The sequence below is a fragment of the Gouania willdenowi genome, chromosome 24 (assembly GCF_900634775.1).
Source record: "Gouania willdenowi chromosome 24, fGouWil2.1, whole genome shotgun sequence".
In the NCBI taxonomy this organism is placed as follows: Eukaryota; Metazoa; Chordata; class Actinopteri; order Blenniiformes; family Gobiesocidae; genus Gouania; species Gouania willdenowi.
This window is the reverse complement of record NC_041066.1, coordinates 24,843,275-24,849,274: the sequence shown is the minus strand read 5'-3', so window position 1 is coordinate 24,849,274 and position 6,000 is coordinate 24,843,275.

Below are 6,000 nucleotides of genomic sequence, written 5' to 3'. Positions count from 1 at the left end.
ATAAAGCCAATTCTTATTGTCGAAGGCTATAAAAGCAGAAATAATTGAACTAATGTATGGACATCAACTGCAGCAAGTTTGGTGATAATAATAAACATTAGACCAAAGATAAACATGTTTTTGCACAAATAAGTTCAGGCTGAAGCCCACTTTACCACAACTGTGCCAAAGTTTTCCACAAGTTTGGAAACAAGTGTGTAACTGTAATATGTCAGATAAATTGATTCCAATCATTGTTAATCTTGACCACATAGTTTGACCACTGGATGTTGTAATTTGGGTTGAAATAAACACATCTATTCTTTTTCAGGTTTCTGCTGTGCCATGCATGAAGCTATTTTTGGTTCCATTCTTTGGTGGAGTTACACATGGCTTTTATTCAGCAATGCTTTGACCAATCAGAATGTTTGACACTGTTGCAAAGCTGAGAGCGTGTAGAAGTTGGTGATATCAAACACTATGGGAGGGGCTTTAGCCCTAGCCAATCAGAGCTGGGTAAGAAAGGGAAAAAAACTCATTATGAATGTGATTTTCTCAAATAAACTAAAGGTTTGTTTCATACTTTATTTTCAGTCTCAGTCACATGTTGCTGCTGCTTCACTAATCCACTCAGATTATTGTACACAAGCTCAGACCTGACGTACAGTAGATCAATCACGTCAACATTGATAAACACAGAAGTTTGCGTGAAACACGTTGTATTTTTCATCAAACAGAGTTAGAGTGCACCGCTCTTCCTCTTCCTCACTGGTTGAAGATGACAAAGGTTGAGATGAAGAGCTCTGACCTGAGGCCTACAGGCCACTGTGGAGATATGAACACCTTCACTGTAAATCATAGGAACGTTAAACACACTTTAGAAAAAAACAATCCCTCATTGTTGGTCCCGAAGTGATTGAATCCATGTGTGAACGCCTCTTTCTACGCCTCATAAAGAAGAAACCAGTGGCTCAGGTGGGACTTTCTCATGCTTCAGGTTTCCAGAAGCAACAGCAGCACAGGAGATAATTAAATGAGTGTGTTGGGAAATGGATAGTTATTATGACTTAAGGAAGCCAAAGAAAAGGAAACGGTGACATGCTATATGCAGAGTTTTATGAGCTGGCGTTCCCACGAGACGATCATTTAACCAGTGAATCCAACATCAGCAGCTTTCAGGAGATTTAATTTAACTATGAAGTGAAGACCAGGCTGTGCCTTCATTCTCCTTACAAGGAAACGTCCTGTTTCAGAGGCTTTAGGGACAGATAAGGGCAAACTTCAGCCTGATGCCCAACCAACCGGAGCCTGAACTGGAGCAGAAACATCAGCTAAAGCCCAGCCTGCAGCAGCTTTAATGCTTTAATGAGGTGTGGGAGTGGGCAGTGGTGGAAGGAGTGGGAAACCCAGGTTAGAGAGAGAATGTTCAGTAGAAACAGGTGAACACAGTCACACTGAAACCAAGTCCAAAGCAAACACTTTGACTCAGGATTCCTGCAAATTCTCTGTCCCTCCCACACAGACACTTAAGATCAGCAAAAGCAGTGGCCTGTTTAGCTGAACACACACACACACACACACACACACAGTGCTGATTATTATAGGCCCTCACAGAATTACTGAGTACACCGCCTCCCCCTCCTCTTCAGATTTCCTTCAACTCGACTTTATTTATAGAGCACGTTAAAGGAGCCACGGCTGCTGTACACAATAAATACAAACAACAGTAAAACAATAAAATAAACTAAGTAAAACAGGAATAAAATCTGATGTAATTATTCAACAGTGAAATGAGACAAGCCACAGGACACAAAAACAGGAGCAGAGTTTCATACTGGGTTAAAAGCCAAAGAACAAAAATAGGTTTTAAGTGCAGTTTTAAAACTGGACAGTGATGCGGCATTTCTGATGTGTAATGGCAGTTCATTCCGTAGCTTGGAGCCGCAACAGAGAACGCTCTGAACTGAAGCAGTGTTTGCGTCACCAGTTTTTATTGTGCTTTTTAGATTTTGCACATTTCCAACAGTAATGGAACAGCAGCTAGTGATAATATTGTCACGTAGATCTTTACTTAAATGTTCTCAAACCTTAAGATTTGTTGTTTTAACATGAGTGAACACAAGAGTATCATCAGCAAATAGTGTAACTCTCTAGCTGGGTTTCCATTACCGTTTCTCACAAAACAAAAGCGATATTTTTAAATGTCAACAAAGTCTAACGTCTCTTTAAAGGTGTTTCCATTGAAGGTTGTTGTGGAGCTTCATAACTTCCATGAAATCTCATCCTGTGAGACTTCTCTACAGGAAGATGAACGCTCTAAATGAACACTCTGCATTCAAAGGTTGTTTCACGTCTAATGTGGCACTAATCATTTACCAATTTACACCATTCAACGATCAACATGTTCTGTTGCTTAGTGACAACGATAATATTTGTAAATTGCTAACTCTTCATTTTAATGTAATTTAAGGTTTTATGCAAATTAGGCTGCTAAGGTGTGACAGCTGCTGATCATGAACTTTGAGGAAAACTGCAGCTACAATCACAATTGGTAGCTTAAAATGTTGCTACAATGTGATAAGCTAACACTTGTTCTTCTTTTTTTTAAACTATTGATAAAGTTGCTACATTATGCTAATTTTTTTTATCCTATAGATGAGGGGAAAGTTGTTTCAGGGAACAAAACATCTGGCACCAGCTCAAATATTTTAGCATTATGGAGAAAACTCCTGACCCAGAGGAAACGTTAATCTGAGAGGCTCAAAATAAATAATTATTCTAAGTAGATTTTAATTATTCATGCTGTTTGATTCTTTAATTTACATACTTCCCCAGCTCTTTTTCTTCTCCCCTGTTGAGCTGAGAAAAATACCTTCCATTCATGAGTGAAAAAAACATTTTTAACGTAAGACCTGAGCTCTTTTTCCTGCTCTACCTCCACCGAAACGGCAGAAATGATCCCGACCCACACAAAGCCAAGCATTCATAAATTGTACCGTCGTCCTTGGCGCTCAGAGCTCTGACAACACGTAGCCAACAGCAGCCAAAACGAGGGAGAGAAACTTCATGGAAAGAAAAAACCAGAAGAGATTGAATGAATGGTCCCCTGAAGGCACCACGACGGGGTTTTTTAGTCAGTAAGGTTACTGTGTTAAAGACAACACAGCAGTGTTCCACACACGGAATACTTTTAAATAATCAAGACAAACAGAGGTGGAAGAAAACCTCTATTTATTCATGAGGAGGAACAGGGACGCCGTCTCAAAGGTGTCAGAAAAACTTCTGCTCTCTGTGGAACTGTCACACTCCTCAAAATACTGCTTTTTTGCAACTTTCAAGAAGACAGCTTTTTATGTTGTTTTTTTTTCATTTTTGGCAAAAGGTACACATTTCCAGAGATTGTACAGATGAAAGACACACAAAACATTTACAGTGTACATTTTAGGACATCCTCAGGTCTCACAGTGAGGTCTCAGGTTTACCTGTCATTTATCAGACCAAACGTACTCATGACTCAGCAAAACCTCTGTTAAATGAAACACCCTCAGGCTTCAAAATAAAAGTCAGACTCAATGGCTTCAGGTCGTGAAGCAGCTAGCATCTTATTTTGAAAAAACCGGAAGCACACATGCCCCAAAATGTTGTCCACCCTCTAATCTACAACTCTATCTACTAAATAAATTAATATACAGTATTTTTGAATTGACCCTGTTTGTCATGTTGCATGCAAATCTTAACTTATTTACAGCATTTAATGATCAAAATGTTCTGCTGCTTAGTGACAATGATAATATCTAATTTTTAAAATGCTAACTCTTTTGATTGTAATGTATTTTAAGGTTTTGTGCTAATTAGGCTGCTATTGCTTGATTAGGTCTGCTAGAGTGTGACAGCTGCTGCTCATGAACTTTAAGGAAAACTGCTGTTAAAGCGTTAATCCTGCAGCTACAACCACAATTTGTAGCTTAAAATATTGCTACAATATTCTTCTTCCTTTATTGTACCTTTAGTGGGAATGCTGAGCGTTCATTCCTTCATCAGTAGGACTGCTTTCATCAAAAGTAAAAGGTTGATAGGACTAAAATTCATGGCGAGGGTCATGGTTAGCTCATCTTATTTGAGCATGTTTCTTAAAATAATCAGAACGATGTCCAACCCTGTCTCCTGATCACAGAAACACGTACGGTTACATGTTGGCATTTGAGAGCCAAAATTCAGGTTTCAGAAAAGTCTATTCATTCATCGCCCACATCAGGTAGACAATAAAAAAGTGATCTTGCATTTACTGTGTTGGTATTTTTTCCTGTTAAGGTTTAACCAGTGACAAACCAAATCATGATAGCAATTATTTTTACATTCAAGTGAGTACGCAGGAAGAAAAACAGATCATACCTTTTTTCTTTAAACGCTACGGTATCGGCATGTATTGGGATCGGTCGATACTACGCAACTGAGTATTGATATTGGGGCCAAAAAAGGTAATGGGAACAACACTAATATCTAGAACTCATTTTTCAGCCACACTGCTGATTTCATATGTTATATAATGTGATGTAAACTTTCTATTTATTAGATGATCTGTTGTAAAAACACATCTTACATGGACCAATAAATGATTCTACGCGTATTTCCATAGTTTCTAAATTGGTTGCAGGATTTTTTCTTATTGAATGACATCCTGTCCGTCTTATTGGGTTGTTGCAGTGACTCCAGGATGTTTTAATGGTAGAAAAAACCCTGAAAGTCACTGATAAACACAGATTCCTCAGGCTGGCCATTTTCTGACACAGAGTGGAAAAAAAAGTGTGATTTACATTCCAGATCATTTTGCACAGGCTGGGAATTTTAACACAAGATCCAAATATGTAAACACGGAGCATGTGGTGTGAGGTTGATGGACAAACTCTATCTAAGGAACATTTGAGGGAGACGTAAACTTAACCATTGAATCACAGTGTGCTCAGTCATTAAAGTCATGGTAACCCACTGAAGGCTGATGGTGTGGATGTATAAGCAACAATGTTCTGGGTTTGATTACTGGGCTGGACCTGGAACATCTCAGTGTGGAGACTGACTGTTCAAAGCTTTCACTGGACACATTTTACTGATATATTCTATATTCTCTACAGCCGTAGATCTCCACTAGCTCACAAAATATCTTCCATTTCTTTTATCTATGTATTGACCACAAGGAATGTCTCTCACTTCCAGACATGGTTGCACCAGACCAGCCTAACCACTAACGGCCCGACACTGACAACAGTGTGAAAACTGGAAAATTACAGCAACACTTTGAATTGTGGCTCAATGCTTCAACATGTGGGGAAAAGAGAGGAAGGCAAAGACTTTCCCCCTGGTGGATACAGCCCAGTGCTCCAAAGCAGCCACATGTGTTTCCAATAACCTGTTCCTAGCAATCAGAAAACATGGCTGCCCCCCTGTGCCCCCAAAAACCATAGCTTAGCACAGGAGAGTCCAACTCATTTTAGTTCAGAGGCCAAATATGGACCAGTTTGATCCCGAGGGGGCCACAGATTTTAGCACAGTTAGAAGATCATTGTGCCCTAGTTTTTAATATCAGTCCCTGTAGGATCTTCATTTTGGAACAAAATGTTATGTAATATAGAGGAATTTTGTGGAATTATTTGTGAGAAATTGCAGATTTATGGAAAAATGTAGAGTTGATCCCCTCAAAATATTGTGGAGTTTCACTAAAATGCAAATGAGATATTTACAACTGAATTATTAATTATTAATGTTTTCTCATTGCTACCGTCTCCTGCGGGCCAAATTTGATGCTCTGAAGGACCAGGTTTGGCCCCCAGGCCTTGAGTTTGACACAAGTGCTTTGTTTGGGGGCGGAGCCATAAATGTTTCAATGGGGTGTCCAGGGTGAGAACGTTGCTCACATACTGTAGATACCCCAAGTGTCTTTGATGTTTTCACGATTATTGTTGTTACTGTAGTTGTTTTCATTTATGAATAGTTTTAGTGTGACCTCATACCAATAGGTCTGTTACC